Below are 18,382 nucleotides of genomic sequence, written 5' to 3' on the forward strand. Positions count from 1 at the left end.
CCCAAGGATATCAGGGAGTGTTACAGGCACTCTCACTGATCCCCTGCCGTTTTCCACCAACTCGGTGCAATTTCAACAGACTGGTTTCTTTCAGACCCATTACACACATAAGTGATACACCTCCATTATCAGCAGATCGTTGAAGTGATAGATAGTAATGACTCCTTAGGAGGCAGGCTACAGTATATCAACCTGCAGCGGAGTATGTTTTATAGACCAGGTATAAATTCCATAGGAAACGCTGACAGACCCTTGACTGAAACAGTACCTAACAACACTGCCACTTTGCAGTGACAATAAAAGGTTAGGCACTGCCCTGCCCTCAGTCCACAACAGAACCGACGTTAATACGAGTTGCACACTTGGAGGAAGAACTGTCTCAGTCCAAAAGTTTATTAAAAAATCCTGTCAAATTCTTTTTTTTTGCACCTCAAGTGTACTGCTTTCATAGTCAATGTTAAAATTCCAATGATCTGTTTATTTGGTAGAAAGGTTGATTAGGTTCTCTCTACTTTTCATTCTTGCCTTCTGTCTTGTCTGAACTGCCAGCATTTTCTGAAGCTAATCCTGGTACAACATCTATCTCCATCCTTGACAACGCATATTAGTTTCTACTCCTAATCTTTCTAACTAACCTCTTACCATCTCACAAAAAAAAGTTGGTCATCCACAGGATGCTTTATTTCAGGACATCCCACCTCATATTATCATTATGACTGCAGTCACCACCTCTAAGATGATTCCAAGATGACGACACTTCATTAAAGAATATTCATCCTCTGTCCTGACTGTCAGTGAATAATTTTCTGTGTCTTCACTGCAGACACTTCACAACCCATTCAACACCCACAGAGTCCATTACTTGAAAGCACCACCCCAAGGTGTAGAGGTTTGATATAGCACAGTCTATGTGAATATAAGCAAGTTAAATTTTGCGAAGATAACAGCACTTCATGCATTATCAGGGACTGAAGATAGGGAAAGGATCAAAATAAGTAATGAACAACAGAGTACTACAATAGAAAAGTATTTTAGATATGCCAGACAATACTATAAAATGTAAGTATACATCTAACCTATTTTAAGTAAAGAGGTATTAGTCCCTTTTTTATGATGTACTTAATTTCCTTTTTTTAATAAGTTTAATACTGATCATTGTGCCATCTAACAAGTTTCTGAATCATTCAGATATATTATTCTAATAGTAATTAGTTGCATTTTATAACCGAATCCGCAAGACAAAATAGCATCATTTATGACAAGTAAACAGATAACACTAATTGTAATAGAATCTTCACACTTTTTAAATTAGGTTTATTAAAAATACAATTATTAATGGACAAAACTTGAATTTTATAAAGAACATAGTGTGAAAAAGAATGACTCCCACTCTGAGGCTTCTTTATTTCTGTGCAAGTCTTCTGATTTCTGTTACTTATAACTTTAAAAAATTACATTCTAGGGTAGAAGCAATCTTCTTCCTCAAAAGACTGCAAAATCTGTACACCAATTCTTTAACAGGACAATGAAAACTATGCATTTCTCTTCTAATAAAAGTACTTCAGTAATATTTGACTGTCTGAACAACATGAACACTTCACTTCTGTTGTTCCAGGGATGGATTCTAGATACATCTGTGTACAGTTTATATAACATACTTAAGTACATTTAATTTTTACAAACATGCCCCAATACAGACATAAAACTTGTACTAATTTGCATGCAATGTATGTGACCACACGCAGTTAGTAAGACCGACACACTAGAGAAAACTAATAATCTGCTAGCATCCTCAAAATACAAGTACTGTAGGCTGCATGTATCTTATTTGTAATTAGGTTCTTGACAGCTACTGGCTGTACTTCAGTCATTACATTTTCTGAGCCATATCCTTTATATTATTGTTACAATTACATTACCTTACTCCTCTCCCAGCAAGCCAATTTCTAGTGTTGTGAAGAAAAACAAGTACACACATTACACCAAGACTTGTGAATTTCCTGAAGTTCCATATAAATTTTGGTCGAGCTCCCATGGCACAATCTCAATTGTAAAGCAGAGATTGGCAGTCTCTGAATTTCAGGAACAGTTCAAGAGATATGCACCCAAAGGAAAATGAATTCTAAATTGCATATATCCCTGCTATCATACAGACTTGTCTCACTTTTTGCCCCAATCCCTTTAACTTCATGATATGTCTCATCTTGGTTTAGCTCATTGCCAAAGAACAAGTTTACAGCAACTTTAAAATGGTTTATATTGGCTTGAGGGAGTGTTGTCCAGTCAGCGTTTAGTCAGAAATGGTTTATGTTGACATGACTCAGGTCTGGGCACTCACTTACCTTAATTTTCTTTCCAGCCTTAATTTTCTTTCCAGTTTACCACACTTACAAACTCAATGACCTACATCCTTGCCTGGAGGCAAGGGTTTTTTTCCATAGACACTTGAAACTTTCAGCCATACTACTGCTTTTACTCTGTTTATAAACTTCAACAGCTTTTTGGGACAAGCTAGGTGCTGATACCAAAAGGCATGTTACAGAATGAGGTTAAAACCTAATGCCTTATAGAAACCCTGTACCAACATACAATCCAGTGCAATGTAAGTAAAATACATATTTTCAGAAACAATCTTTTGTGCTCAGAAAAAAATGTTCCCTTGAATACCTCTGAATTTAAATACAACCAGCAAGCTTGAAATAGCAGCTTGAATAAGGAGTTCTTTAACAGCACCAGGAAAATCCTTCATCACAGTAGAGACATACTGCATGGAGGCTCTTGACAGTCCATCTTGACGCTGGTGAGGTGCTAAAGCACAAAATGGTCCTACACCTATTTGTCTGTGCAAGGCAGAAGTACACTTAACCACAGTTCCCACTACTTATAGTTCTGACTTAATGTGTTCCTTTGGAAATTTTCTGACATTAGGATAAAATTGAAATGCTTAGATTTTTAGCAAATCTTCTAAATAAATAATATAAAACTTAAATTTTTTTTTCCAGTTCTTTTTATGTCTTTTACTTCATGTATGTCTTGTTACCCCATTGTCTCTCCTTACTACCTACAGTCTCTGTTGGCACCTCTCTGAGCCTGTCTAGCTTGTGCAGAGGAAAAGAGAAAGTCTTGAACATATTTGTGTGCTATCCCTCCAGTTCTCTGGTCGTTGCTTAGTTTTCTGCAGAATGCAGGTAGTTCTTCACAAAGAGCTGTACACAACTTTTCCTGAGTTACTCTGGAAAGTTATTTCAGCCAGTCCTAGAGACAGTAAGCAACAAAAGTGGTGTAGAGCCACTTTTACTCACTTTCCACCTCTAAACTGCACTAAGAGATGGTGGTGGACTTAATTTACATGCATGATCCAAAGTGACTTTGCAACACAGAAGTATCTGAAAACTCCAGAGAAGCTGAAGAGGGAAAAGGTTTTCTAAACATTCATTTTGTCCTAAAAGCCTGTTTTCCATGCTTCAAGAAAAGAAAAACTTTTGATTACCTTTATTCCATTTCTGCCGAAAGCTCAATTTAAGGCAGACTCAGCTGGTCAGTAATGCAGTGAAAATTTTTTCTTCCATCCAGCCCATTAATTTTGATAGTAAAGAAAAACAAGTACATCTGGCTGTTATGGGCAATGGTGAATGACTCAGTGTAACCAAGGATGGCTTTAGAAGAAGCACTTAGAAGACTGCAGCCCTCCCATTAGTGCTGCCTGGCGAAACGCACAGCCCAGGTCACATGCCACCTGGAGTGCTTGAGCAGCCTTATCATCCAGCCTGGGGGTAAAAGCCTCACTGGTATCTGTTCCCATTTGCAGAATCTGAGAGAACAGTTGGGAAAAGAGTCATCTGCATCTGATCTGCATCTCAATTTGTCTAACTTAATTGCCAGCACTTGACATTTCAACTGTGGTCACACATTATATTATATATATATATAATATGCAAGAAAAGAGAGGGCTTCTTGGAAGATCTCTGCAATCATTCACAAGCAGTGCCTTGTGCCCACAGCTCCAAATTTTTCTGTCTATTTCTTGACTTTTCTGCCAGCTCAACTAATGCCGAGGAGTAGGTAAGGATATCCCTAAAGCATAGCATCTTGTTCATGTGTCCAGTACAACATTGTCTTTCAGTCATGCTTATAAACCTAGCTCTCAACTCTTAAAATTATCTGTAGCCTGTAACAATGTGTTTAGTCCTGGAAAATATTGTTTTCTCCATATTCTACTCTCAAAGGGATTTGCTTCCTACTTATTCCTTATAGCTCAATGAATTTAGTTTTATGTTTCTACAGAAGATAAACACTAGTTATCTACATGTGAAAAGGCACAAAAAAAAAATCCTGCTTAACCACATTCTTAAAAGTAAAACAGTATTCATGATTTAACATAAATATATAATGACCCATTCATCCTTTATTTGCAGAACTTCCTTCCTAAACACACTTGAAGACATGTGATGTTTTCCCCAAAGTCAAAAACACTGCCAGCTTTCACAGTGTATTTACTTGACATTTCCCGTTGGCAGCTGTAGCCATAACAGAAACTCTTGTCTTCTTCCATGGGGCCACAGGTGAAGATGACACATATAGATCTTCAAGGATGATTATGCTAGGCCCAAATGGAATAAGATTTGAGAGAATTAAATTATTCTTATTGGCTAAAATGTCCTTTGATTCAAGCTTCACTTTTTGATATTTTTCCTTTTCAGTACTTCAGGGAGGACTAGAAGATGAGGCACTACTAGCCATGATAGAAGACACTACCACCATATGTGAAAATCATCTCATCATAGCGCAGGGTTTGTCATGACATCCTGCAGAAAGCTAAATAATGTCCGGATTTCACATTTGAATGTGTGCTGGCAAAAGAATACTATGGGTTACTAAAGCAATGGTAACTTCACTCTTTAGATTATGGAAAAATAAGAAAGAGAAAGAAGACTAAAACTCTAATATCTAACTGAAGAGAAAGTTGGTCATTTTGTAATCCCCAAAAGTAAAATCCTATTTATAGCAACAGTGAAATCAAATAGTATGCAATCACTCTGAGGTTTGCAACATTTGACAAATTGTAATTTTGTTCCTCACAAACTCCTAAACACTTCCTGCTAAGTGACAACAAGCATCAGCAAGTTTCAACAAACCTTCTGCAGCTTCTTTATCTCACTATAAAGAACAGATGCCGTTTTGGGGCTGCTGTGAGCTCTTCTGTTCTTTGTGTAATATGCACATGTATATGAGAGTGCACATCACATGAAAATGTGATAGCCAAGGCCCATCTCAAATGTTTTCTCCATGGTGCACAGTAAGCAAACAGCTGGCTCCAGGCAAGAATTCTCTGTCAATCACAGCAAAAACATGAGCCACATGCAATTTCATGGGAAAAGTGATGAAATTTTCAGCATTAATAACAAAATCATTTGAGCTGTTAAAATATACAAAGATCCTTCCACAGCGTTTTCTAGTATGTTTGTGAAAAATATTATCTGTTTCTGCCCTTCACCAGTAGCAAGGGGGACATATCAAAACTATATAAGTTAAATAGAGCTGATGCTCCCAGAAAATAATTACTTTCAGGCTATCAGGGAGCTTTTAAGTCTTCCAGAAAAGAGCTTTCTATAAAACAAGGAACCCAATGAACTGCAGATTTCAGGATGGTAGGAATTTCACATCTTGAAGTCAGACCAAATGTCACCTACATGTTAGAACAGTGTTAAGTAAAGCTTTGAATGTCTAAGCATACACTTTTCTTCCATTCTGGGCTCCTTTATAATAAGAAGTAGAAAGACAAACTTAAGAAGTCTCCCTAACTACATAGAAAAATAGAGATTCCTCATAAAGACGAGAAGGGACTTGGGTTTGGAAGGCAGGAACATTCCTGATGGAGGAGGAGAGCAAGAAGATATTCAACTAATGTGGTGCATAACATCAGGGGCAATGCAGGAAGCAAAACTGAGAAGTAAAAATGGATCACTTCAGGAAGGGAAAAAAAATTAACAAAGTCAGAGATAAACAACTTAAATCAAGTACAAGGGGACTTACAAAAAAGGAGTACATCTTAACAGAAATATGTCTTGAGACAAGCAATGCCAATTTACCTTACTGTTAGCAGGTAGACAGCTGCATCATTACACAAGGGTAGAGAAGATAGAAAACACAGACATTAGAAGAATATGGTGTCTGCCCTGCTGTTACCTTGTGATGCCATTTTTTCATCCTGAGTAGTCTTCCAGTTTAATGTACCCAAGCATTCCATTTGTAAAATTTCATTGGAAAATGTCAATACATTGCTGCCAAAACATGTAGGAGAGAACACATCTGTTACAGCAGATACAGCTTTTTGTTCAGGAAGGCTATACTATGCATATCAGAATAACCAAGAGGCACAGTGACAAGAGCATCTTCCTGGAGGCAGGAGACCCAGGTTCAGGCTCTGTTCCCCTGGAGTTAGAGCAAAGATTTCAGCTTCAGACTTTTCCCAGTAAGCCCTCAAGGCTATCCATTACTCTTGATGGAACATTTTCAATCTCAACTATTAGAGCAGCTCTATTTTGTATAAATTGTATTAAGTATTCATTGAATTTTGGGCTTCAACACCAGGGGTTAGTGCCCTAATCACCTAGCTATTCTGGGAAGATATGAGGCAGGGTAAAACTTTGTAGGAATCATATAAAAAGACTCAACAGCTTTTACAAACTTCCTCCATCAGGCTGCACACTCCATCACTGCTGACCTCACTTCTGGGAGTCCTGATACCTTTGCAAACCTCCACTCCCTGGTTAGGTTATGATTATGTCACTGGTAAAATTGGTTGAGATGTCTTTGGCATCCCCTCTGTCTCTTATTTTCCCTGGGAGAATGCTAAGGGGCTTGGATTTAACATGATAAGGTCTAGAACAGTCTAGAAGTAAAAAAATGTTTTGGAATCAACAAATAACTTCCTGACCAAAGCTAATCTTAAGGATATTTTAAAGTAATCCATTTTTACTTTACTTAAAAAATTAATTTAAAATAAAACAATAGAACATAAAACTTGAGAGGAGCAAAAAGAAATTGTTGAATGCACAAGTTAGCATGTAGTATCTTTTTTGAAGCAGAGATGTAATTCCAAAGTACCTGTAAAGGAAAGCTAATGAAAAATAAAGATAAGGGTCTTTGTTTTCACAAAACATAATTTAATTGTAAAATACTAACATCTAAAGTTTAAAATTACATGGGAAAGCTTCACTTTGAAACAACATGGAGAGTCTTTTGCTGTTGTTGCAAGCTTCTTCTAAAAATACCTTTTGCTGCCACCACAATAAAGTTATAGCATTACATATGCTCATACAGTAAGTTAAATAGTTCAGTTAATGGGAATGGCAATAGACAAATAAGAAATATGAGAGCTCAGCACTGTAAAGCACAGCCATTCACGCTTATTGACTTCCCTGGGCTTGTTCCACATTGATTGCTCATTTTCACACAGTTTGTATGAGCCAACCTCTTGATACTTCATTAATTCATACACCCTCCGTGTGTAGCATTCACTGCACAGACACCAGGTCAAAGTCTTAACACGGTGCTGGACTTGATCAGACCAAAGCTTCAGCAGAGCAAAAGCAACCTTCATTCTACCCAGGGCTTTTGCTGTGTATGACAAGCAGAGGAGAGCAAAAGCATGAAAGGAGAACATTCACCATGTGGAGCAGCGGATGATAAAACTAAAAACAAAGGATAGTTGCTGCCTTTTTTTCTTCTTCTCCCTGTCCCCATAGGATCAGTTGTGTGGAGCACTCATTACACAGCTCATGACCAGAAGCTGACTATGCCACACTGTGGGGTCCTAATCTACATGGTAGCTGGAAGAGGGAATGGACTTGGAATCCCACATCAATATACAAGCCTCCAGGTACGCTGTAATTCATAGATGGGGTTTTCCACTGCTAGATCTCTCCAGTATCCTCAGACCTAAGAGCAGCAAGGAAAGGTGCTGGGTCTGCAGAGGGAGGTTTCAATAACATTTGCTTTGAAGACATTTGGAGACAATTCTGGTATATACACCATGCCTTGTCAATATTATACTAAAGATTAAAATTGATCTATCATTTTATAGTCCATTTCAAGTTCATATTCTCCTTTCCAATACCAGGAAGGATCTTATCATATAAAAGATAGAGAGAAACACTGGTCCTGTTCTTTAGTTCTTTTCACTCTTTAAATGGTCTTTTTGTGCTTTTATACTTCCAAAGGAGTAATTTTCTTGTTCAACTCAATTTTACTTCTCACATGAAGAGTTCATGACAAACCAAAAATAAACAATATTTTCCAATTTCCTAAGATCGTATAATGTGGGGTGTATTTCCAAAACCCTTGTTTAAACAAGACCTTTGAGTTTATGGGATAGTGTACATAAGGTCTGCAAAATGAAGTTAAAACCAAGCTTTACCATAAAGTCTTTCCTCTGCCACAAGTAGGTCAGTAATTTCCCTTTCATTATTGATAATTTTTTTTTTCATACTTTGTTCATGTAACTAATTCCAACACAGATGTCACATAGAAGAGTTGAGATGATAAAAATCTTTGTGTTGTTATGGTAGTTATGAGCCATCTAAACTTATACAAACCAAAACCACACTTGTGTCTGCCTCTCTTAAATAATCCTTTGACCTGTCTTGATTATCCAAAAAATTGAGATCTGTATCTTGCAACATGAGATCTATATCTAAAAAATGAGATCCAGTTTGAAATGTGAAAAAAATGAAAAATATTCCTGCTATTATTCAACAAATCTCTTTCAAATTTCTATGTTTTGAAGGTAATTGGTATATATGACAAACAATGACAGCAGAGTTTCAATGAATGCAAGTGAAAGGTATAGCTGATCTCTGACATCCACCTTTCGTTGCAGTAGTGAATGTTATAAGAATTTGCCAATAGCTTGAAGATATTTGTGCTTGTCAGTGAGTTGTGAACTGTTTATATTTTTTGCTTTGAATTTCATTTTCAAAATATGTGAAAATAATCGAACTAGAAGAAATGTCAAGAGAGAATACAAACATTCATATATCACTGAGAATGAATGGTACAGTGATTTCAGGTTTTAGTTGCTAGAATAGCACGCTGGCCTATCTCACTATTAATGAAGAAAAAAAAAAGGGTGTTTGGAACTGAAAATGAGGAAATGGAGCATGACAGTCATGACCTACGAAAAGCAGAATGCATTTTTTAATCTTCAGAACAGAGAGTGATTTTCAGTGTTGTATTTTTGCTTGAATAGACACATTACTGAGGACCATATGATTTGTAATCTGGTTTAGTTCATCTGAAAACTTTCATGGATCAGGAATGTTCTTTTTCTTTCTTAATCGTATTGCTTGATCCCCAAATTAAATGCAATTCAAACCTCTCTATCAATATACATTCAAAATCAAAATTTCCCATTAGAGCTATTTGTAACTAAGAAATGTGTGCTTGTTGACACAAGAGCAAATGACATGAATGAATCTGCAGACCTCAAGAGAAAAAGGAAAATGATACTGTTACAGCCACCCGTCTGGTACTGATTTCATTATCTTTCCACCCAAATGTTTCCTTCGGCTTCTTTTTTAGCTGTCTTCTGGTGACATATTACAAAAACCTGGATACCTTGCTCTCAAGGAAAGCTTTTTTCGTGTGTGTGAACTCAAAGGAATACCACATGTAAAGTACTTGTAGCAACATTATATACAAAAGTGCTAATAGAACAGATATTGAAAAGCTGAGAAATGTAAGCACATATTGAGGTTCACAAAAAAAGAACACAGTAAACAGCTAATGATCTGATAATTTCATAAGTCTTACTCAAGTTCAGGGCAACATTAAGGAGACTACAATTATTACTCAGCTCTCATAATTTCAGCCAAGGTGCCTTTGAAGAGTGAGTTACGGTCAATCAAACCAAAAACTTATCACCATCATAAAGTGTCTGATTACCATAGCATCTGATTTAAAATTTAAAAAAAAAAGACTATTTGGGGTCTGGAACATGTTGGGTCTGTGTTTTCTAGCTCTTACTATCCTCAGATTGCTGTAGATCTTTACTATTTGTCCTTCTGCTCCCATTCTGGTGCTTTTCTGTTTTTTACTCACTCTCACTTTTTTTTAATCCATCACAGTCTGCCCTAGCTTGCTTCCATCCGCAGGTCTAACCTAATACTGTTCCTCCACCTGCTTCTATTATTTTCTCTGAGTAAAAGGGTGAAACTTCAAGTCTCATCCCCAGCACAAGAGAGGAAAGAAGTGAACAGACACGTGTTCTCTACCAGGAGAAACAGAATTGTGAAATGGCCTGATAAAAATCAGTTTCTATTTCATATGTGCTGACTACCAAATATTTGTAAGTGACTCATTTCCCGGCAACAATACATCCTGGCAAGCAATGATGAATTTTTTTCTTTTCATGATTCAATACAAATTTTTAGTACTTCAAATGAAGTTGTGCATTCTTCATAATAAAATATAGAGTAGAGGTGGAATAAAGTAGAGCAAGATTTAGGGGAGGGAAGGATGATTTATTTTGCCCTGATTACAAATAAAACACTGTAGGGTTTGTTAAAATTTGGTGTGGATATCATTACTCTTTAAAATTTAGTACCTTAGACTCCCTGGTGCTCCTAACACAATGCAGTCAAACATGAGAGTAACACCAATTAAATTGTCTGACAAAATCATGCCTTCAAGTGCAAATTTCTGGCCCATCTGAAACTCAGGCCTAGGTTTAAGCTGGCTTTAGGCATAACTACAACTTTTCAAATGTATATTCTTAAACCTATGCTCTGTGCACATGCAATGAGCAGTCTCCTTGGTAATTTCAAATTCCACTTCCAAACAAAGAGTTTTAACTCTCTGATTCCTAGCAGGGGAAAGAAGACCCTCAAGACCACGGCTCCCAAAACCCTGCATTTTGAGTAGTCAATTTGATAACTCACAGGTGAGAATCTCTCTTCCCATCATGGCAGCCTGAGCAATTGGGAAGAAAAGAATCATGATCTGTGTCCAACTTGAGGAAGGAGGTGAATAAGAGAGATGAAGGGACAGAGATACAGGCAGGCAGGGAGTGAGAAGAGGTCTAACAGCAAGTAGAGATCCAGGCTAATATGGATAATGGCAAAACCACCAACTCCTTTTTCAGTGCTTGTAACCCCGGGGAGGCCAATTCTGAGAAGATCCTATTGTTCAAACAGTGGATTGATCGGCATGTTCATGGGCTGTGAGCAGGCCAGCTTGTGGTAGAGAGGGGGGTGGCGGGGGAACAAACAAGAGATTTGAAGCAGCAGGGAACCGGGAGGGAGGCCAGCCAGGCATACTCTGCGCCATCAGCCCTGACATGTGGCCATGACTGCTTAAAGAGTAAAAATGCGGAGGAAGAAGAAGTTAAGTAAGGCCATGCCAGAAGAGTTAGCTCAGCTAAGATCTGTCACGGAGAAGAAAAATGATTTTGAGGCAGAAGACAGAGTGTCTGGGTAGAAGCTACAGTTGGAGTGGAGAAGAGCCGTGCTCTGAACATAGGCTAAACTCCATGGAAAAACAGATTGTAAGCCCCTCAACCTGGATGACCCCAAAACCAATGAACATGTCTGGTTTTGTTCTCCCTCACTTCCTTTAAAAGTTAATAAGCATTTTGTTTTTTTAGTATTTCTCAGCCTTAATTGTATTCTATAACAGCCATAATAGAAAGCTTAAACACGTTAACCTAAAGCTTTACTGCTAGCTCCCTCTCATTTGAGGAGGTAATTTAAACATCTGTGCTCTGCTGAAAAACTTTTGTCTTAAAAAGTAAGAGGATGGATGTCAAGGTAGAAATAACTCCACATTTGACTCCTAGACCTACTGCAAGCTGCAGCTTAATGGAAAGCCTACAAGGTAGAAATTTGTTTCCTGCAAAAACTTGTATAAAAATTAAGTTTTGTGGCATTTTAAAAGTCAATCATAAAAAGACATCCTACTTCAAAATTTGGGTTACTGTGGATTTACCCAAATAAATGTTTTATCATCCAAGGCTACTTCAAGCAAATACTGCAGTGGTGGTAGATCTGTAGCACAATCATTGGCTTTGAGGACCTGATGCATGCACCATAGGGGTTTCATGGTAGATGGCTTGAACTAGCCACAATTTTTGGCCATTACCAAATAAAAGTGGACAGTCTAGGGAGAGGAAAAAAGATCACACATCACTGTATATCTGAAGCAGAAAAGTGATTTGTGTCTGGGGTTCTTTCTTTTAAGGTACAGAACCACACACATGAAAGTCTTCCAGGCTATAACATCTTAGAAAAAAGCACTGACAGCAGCAGTGAGTTATTTAAACATTTATTAAACCACTTCACAACAAATAGTAAGACATCAAGTGCTAACCTCACTCGTAGTAGCAGTCTCATTCTAAGAGGAAAAATGCTAGCCAAATGATTAAGTCTTTAAGATATTAATTTAGTTAATATCTAAGATATATATTTACTTTATACAAACATCAAGATACAATATATCCATATATGTAAAAATTGAAATTAATAAAGAACTTTCTGATTGTTGATCATAAATGAAGCAGCGTGTACATCCTCTAGTCTATTGGGCATTCAGGAAAAAAACCAGAACACACGCTGGTAGTGTAAATTTGTTAAATTCATGGAGGGCTCAGATTTCATAAAATACATATTAATGTATGCCATGAATTTGGGTGAAGTAGGAGTCGGTGTGTTCAATGTTTTTTTGCAAAAATAAAGAAAGAAAAGAAGGAAAAATACAGCTTTAGAGCCTTTTTTTTCCTTTTCATGTTCTTGTAAAAGTTAAACAGCTATCTCTCAGGCTCTTTTCCTTCCATTTTCTTCACTTCACTAAAAGCTTTGACAAAAGAATGATTTTTTTCCCCTAGTTAAACCCTTTCACTTCTTACTTTCTCAAGTCCCCACCTACTGTGAGAAAAAGTGCTCTGTAAACAACAGCATAGGATATGAACAGGGAGATACTTTCATATGTTTTAACTGACATGTAATTTATTTTAAACAAACAAACAAAAAAACCCCTTTAAAATATTATAGCTTAGTCTAATGTTTGCCTTAGAAAAATTATTTTGTGCACCCAGTGATTTTTCTAATCAAGTTTTGCAGACCTTTTTTTTTCACATGAAAACTCAATAGTGCCTTGCCTTGCCTTGCCTTGCCTTGCCTTGCCTTGCCTTGCCTTGCCTTGCCTTGCCTTGCCTTGCCTTGCCTTGCCTTGCCTTGCCTTCCCTTCCCTTCCCTTCCCTTGCCTTCCCTTGCCTTCCCTTGCCTTCCCTTGCCTTCCCTTGCCTTGCCTTGCCTTGCCTTGCCTTGCCTTGCCTTGCCTTCCCTTCCCTTCCCTTCCCTTCCCTTCCCTTCCCTTCCCTTCCCTTCCCTTCCCTTCCCTTCCCTTCCCTTCCCCGCTTTTCTCCTCTTTTTTAATACAATATGGATACAGAAGATGAAGTGCAAATAAAATCGCCTATACATACACAGAAGAACTACAGCAGGAAAATCTGTTGGTGTAGTGGCAAGTGGCTACCTATCTGGTGTATAGCAGAAGACAAAACTATTTCCTGAATTTGGAATGAATAAACTTCCCTGACTTATGTTTGCCACTGACTACACCAGTGAGCAGTGATTTCAGATCACCAGAGGATAAGGTAGCTTCTCAAAAAGCAGAGCACTTGTTTTGCTGACAGAAACATGTCCACCATGGGGAAGAGAGGACAAAGAAGCTGAGGTGAACAGCAGCCCTAAGCAGATGTCACTTGACCACGCCTGTTTTCCCTTCTTCTTCCTCCTCTCTCTTTTTTTAGCACTGGTATGAAACGTGTGAGGTTTATTTTGAGCTTTTGAGTAGGTGGGCAGGAGTCAGTGCATCCAGTGCCTCAGACTACATTCCATGCCCTGTGTTTCCTTTTTTGGCAGAACAAGGACCTTACCCCCTTCTGCCCCATCTCTACCTTCCTTTTTGCAAAGGCACATTAAGATGAAGTGGGGAAGGAAGATACTGTAGCAGTGTAATGGGCCAGGGTGAATATCCTCTTTGGAGGGACCTGGGACCTACAGCAGAGCCAGGGCAAACATTAGGTCAGGATGCAAACTTCTGGGGGTTGGGGGAAAAGAGGAGGGGAAAAGAGGACCATGGGGTGGTGAGAAGAGGAGCCCATGAAGTGCCTGAGAACCCAGCAGCCCTGAGCCCCACTTCTCAAGCTGGAAAATACCTGTCAAATGCAATGCAAAATAACCATATTCCTTGCATACAAAACAAGAAATTCTATTCATTTATTATTTCACTAATTCAGTGGTATAACCCAAGGACTTCAACACTACCAATAACCAAGAAACCATGCCAACGAAGCCAAGAATTAGTGGTACAGCATGGTGAATAAATATTATGCGTAGCATAGAATCATAGAATCATAGAATGCTTTGGGTTGGAAGGGCCCTTTAGAGGTCGTCTAGCCCAACCCCCCTGCAGTGAGCAGGGACAGCTTTAGCCAGACCAGGTTGCTCAGAGCCCCATCCAACCTGACCTGGAATGTTTCTAAGGATGGGGCCTCCACTACCTCTCTGAGCAACCTGTGCCAGTGCTTCACCACCCTCATTGTAAAAAATTTCCTTCTTAGGTCTAGTCTAAATCTATTCTTCTTTAGTTTAAATCTGTTATTCCTTGTCCTGTCACAACAGGCCTTGTTAAAAAGATTGTCCCCATCTTTCCTATAGGCACCCTTTAAGTATTGAAAGGTTGCAATAAGGTCTCCTTGCACCCTTCTCTTCTCCAGGCTGAACAACCCCAACTCTCTCAGCCTTTTCTCATAGGAGACGTGCTCCAGCCCTTGGATCATTTTGGTGGCCCTCCTCTGGACCCGCTCCAACAGGTCCATGTCCTTCTTGTGCTGAGGGCCCCAGAGCTGGACGCAGTACTCCAGGTGAGGACTTACCAGAGCAGAGTAGAGGGGCAGAATCCCCTCCCTCGACCTGCTGGCCATGCTGCTTTTGATGCAGCCCAGGATTTGGTTGGCTTTCTGGGCTGCAAGCACACATTTCTGGCTCATGTCCAGCTTTTCATCTACCAGTACCCCCAAGTCCTTCTCGGCAGGGCTGCTCTCAGTCCCTTCATCCCCCAGCCTGTATTGATACGGGGGGTTGCCCGATCCCAGGTGCAGGACCTTGCACTTGGCCTTGTTGAACCTCATGAGGTTCACACAGACCCACCTCTCCAGCTTGCCCAGCTCCCTTTGAATGACATCTCGTCCTTCTGGTGTGTCAACCGCACCACTCAGCTTGGTGTCATCTGCAAACTTGCTGAGGGTGCACTCAATCCCACTGTCTATGTCATTGATGAAGATATTAAACAGCACTGGTCCCACTACAGACCCCTGAGGGACTCCACTTGTCACCGGTCTCCATGTGGACATCGAGCCGTTGACCACCACCCTCTGGATGTGACCATCCAGCCAATTCCTTATCCACCAAACAGTCCACTCATCAAAGCCATATCTCTCCAATTTAGAGAGAAGGATGTTGTGGGGGACTGAGTCGAAGGCTTTACAGAAGTCCAAGTAGATGACATCCATTGCTTTTCCCTTGTCCACTGATGCAGTCACTCCTTCATAGAAAGCCACTAGGTTGGTCAGGCAGGACTTGGCCTTGGTGAAGCTATGTGGGCTGTCTCGAATCACCTTCCTGTCTTCCATGTGCTTGAGCACAGCTTCTAGGAGGATCTGTTCCATGATCTTCCCAGGCACAGAGGTGAGGCTGACAGGTCGGTAGTTCCCAGTGTCCTCCTTTCTTCCTTTTTTAAAAATGGGCACAGGGAAATAGGTACAAGGAGTTTGAACAGATAACATTGGCAATTCTTTGAAATGTTTGAGTTTGTCATCTTAACACTTAGCTTTTTTATTGTAAATATTAAGAGCTAAAAGTTCATAGCCAACTATGAGAGAAAAAAAAACCCCAACCTTATGAAGTGTTTTGACAAGGAAAAAAAAAAAAAAAGAATGAAGAAAAGAGAAAAATCTAATTAACTGAAGTAGATTTTCTTCAAAGATCATCCTTTGAGTTACTTGTTGCAATCGCAGTTAAAGGAAGGAGTAAACCAACCACTTTATTTCTCCAGTGTGCAGAGAGGTTTGGGGGTTTCCTTAGCTTTTTCTTTTTTTTTAACTTAGCCAGTTCTTGTCCAATATTAACAAGCATGCTTGAACACCAAGTCACTATTGAATACTCTCAAACTGCTCACTCACCATCCACAGAGAGAAAGAAGTTTCCAATGAAATTTGAATAACAAATTTGAGGAAACTTTGATCAGGTGAAAATGTGTGCATAGATAATTCTGTGTGAAATATTAATTTAGGTTTCCTGGGAAGGGCATTTATGGGCTACTCTATTCCTAGCAGTAAAAGGAAATAAAGAGAAGTGGAGATATCACAATTTTGAGAAATACTCAGAAAAGCCAGTGTGTTTGGGGTTACATGCACATTTCGAACCAGTTTCTATGCTTTGTTTAGCAGAATACTGGTGCACAGATGTTAATAGATATTCTGGTTTGGGGCCGAGAGCCCAAGACTCTGTACTTCCAACTAATTACTTTAATTTCACAATTAGAGCACAATGCTCTCTCCTCCCTCCTCCAAATGCTCCCTCTCCCCCCTTACTGTTCCCATAAGTAAATCCTACATGCTCGGCTCCATCAACTCCTATCCTCTCAGTCACATGCTCTCTTTCCTTCTACCAGGCAAATAATTTTTTTTGTTTTAGAGAGAGAAGATGCTTGAAGGAGACAAACACAAAATCTCTTTTTTTTTCCAGCAGGGTGATTTGACCTTACCAATGTACAAGTACATGTCTGCATTTTAGGGGAAATAACAGGAAGATTTTAAGGGGCGGGAAGGAAAAAGTAGAGACAAAGTTAGGTTTCTTACCATTATGAAGCACACAAGATAGCAGCATGACCAGACTTTCTGGTCACCTAACTATACTGTACAGAAACAGACCAAAAGGGATAAAAATATAGCTCTGTACTCCTCTACACATAACAAACATAATATTGTCACAAGTAATCAGTCATTTCCAAGGTGTGCCAAAAAATTGTTTCCCACCAGATGATAGTCTAGGTATGACATGGCCAGCTTTTCAAAAGACAATTTGTGCAAAAAACAGTGGAATTTTTGCTATCAAGCAAGCAGAACCCCAGAAACCATCTAAGAACTGGCTTGCATGCAGGGTAATAAACACATCTTAAAGTTAAAAACAAACCATTTTTGCCAATAGTTCTCCTTGTGCCTGACCAGATGTTTTTTAATTATGGACATTGATGGCTCATTTCAAAAAGTTCCTCTACAACTTTGACAACTGGAGTTTCCACTCTGTTGATACGAAGCTGACTTTTTTGAAGGTAATGTAAGTACTGTGTAATACATTAAGATAGATTTGACTCTTTAATATTTATAAGATTAGCATTTATATTAGACCATAATGAGCTCAAATTAGTATCTTTCCAATCTAACCTAAGGTCTATAACCCAATTTTCTTACATTTCAGACATCATCTTCAAAAGTAAGATGGAAAAGAATTGATTGATTCATGACAACATTTTTTAGGGTCTACTGGGAAGAAGAATTGCTTGAATGATTGATCAGCATTTTTTCATCTGTCACTTGAGGCATCTTTTATGAAAAATACTTTGTAAAGCTATGAATTCACTGATAATAGCAAGTATTTAGAAATTAACCTTTTTTTTTTTTGCTTGTTCAAAATCTAAACATTTCCCTTGCTTGTCAAACAAATCTTTAATTAAATTGATTTCCCTTGTTGCATCCTTTTCACAGGTAGATTGTTAAATCACTTGAAACTTCAAGGTGTTGCCAGGCTGGCTTCTAAATAAATTTATCCTGTATAACCCCTGCTGACACCCTGTGCTCTGCTCTAATCAGCAATACTGTGACTGAACAGAAAGCTTTCTTTGTGAGATTTTCAGCTCACATATCCAGCAACCCACCATCTTTTGATTGAGCCTGGTGCATCCATTGAGAAGGGTGAGGTGAAGGAAATACCTCACCCAGGCTGGAGACCAGCTGCTGGACACACAGAACTTGTGCTTTATGATCAAGACATGGCAAATGCCTGCCACAGACAGGGGGTAGAAGGTAAAAAGAAAGTATAAAAGGTTATTAACCTCACAGAGATGCCAGAAGGATGAGCCCCTTCTAACTTCAGGAATCAGTAAGCAGGTGAACATAAAATTGTGAGGACAATTATAAACTATGGGCTTTTTCATAAGGTTGCAAATTTTCACAGGAGTAAATTTCACTCTATGTATTTCAGTCAAAATAAGTCTAATTTTTTTGGAAGTGTTTCAGCAGAAAAGTCCTAAATCAGATATGGCA

The sequence above is a fragment of the Pelecanus crispus genome, chromosome Z (assembly GCF_030463565.1).
Source record: "Pelecanus crispus isolate bPelCri1 chromosome Z, bPelCri1.pri, whole genome shotgun sequence".
In the NCBI taxonomy this organism is placed as follows: domain Eukaryota; kingdom Metazoa; phylum Chordata; class Aves; order Pelecaniformes; family Pelecanidae; genus Pelecanus; species Pelecanus crispus.